Raw genomic sequence first — 597 nt, forward strand, 5'->3', positions numbered from 1 at the left:
AATGAGAGGACAGTGGTGGGGGGGTAAGGGCAGAGGGTGGGGTGGGAACCAGGTGGAGGGGAGCTATGGGGGGGAAAAGAGGAACAACTGTAATAATCTGAACAATAAAGATTTAATTTTAAAAAAATACCTCTTAAAAAAAAACCTAAAAAAAAAATCAAGGATGGAAGAAGAGGAGCGTGATTAGATACCAAGGATAAGGGGATTCTCGATAAGCTGGCTTTACAGGATTCTTTGGGAAAACTGGGCGTAGCAGGCCAAGGATAAGGCCTAGTCTAGATGAGGGCTCAAAAGGGCCGGACTGAAGTTTGCTCCAGGAACATGCCTGCCAAAGGGGGAGTGAGGGCCTGAACGTGGTGGTGTAAGTCCACGGACCTTGCTGACCCTACATCTCCTGTGTGAGCGGTGAACAGCTACACCTCCTATGACCCAATCTGTCGGAACTGTACACCCACGAAGCAAGACGATGGCTGCATTCCAGCCTCAAATCAGACTGCCCCCAAATCCGAGCGTGCATTCCCTTATCTGCTACCCTGCGGCTCCAAGATACCAGCTTGCCTGGGGCTGCAGGGCGGGCCCGGCGTGCACCTCCTGCGC

This window comes from Myotis brandtii, unplaced genomic scaffold, assembly GCF_000412655.1.
Source record: "Myotis brandtii unplaced genomic scaffold, ASM41265v1 scaffold504, whole genome shotgun sequence".
Lineage (NCBI taxonomy): Eukaryota > Metazoa > Chordata > Mammalia > Chiroptera > Vespertilionidae > Myotis > Myotis brandtii.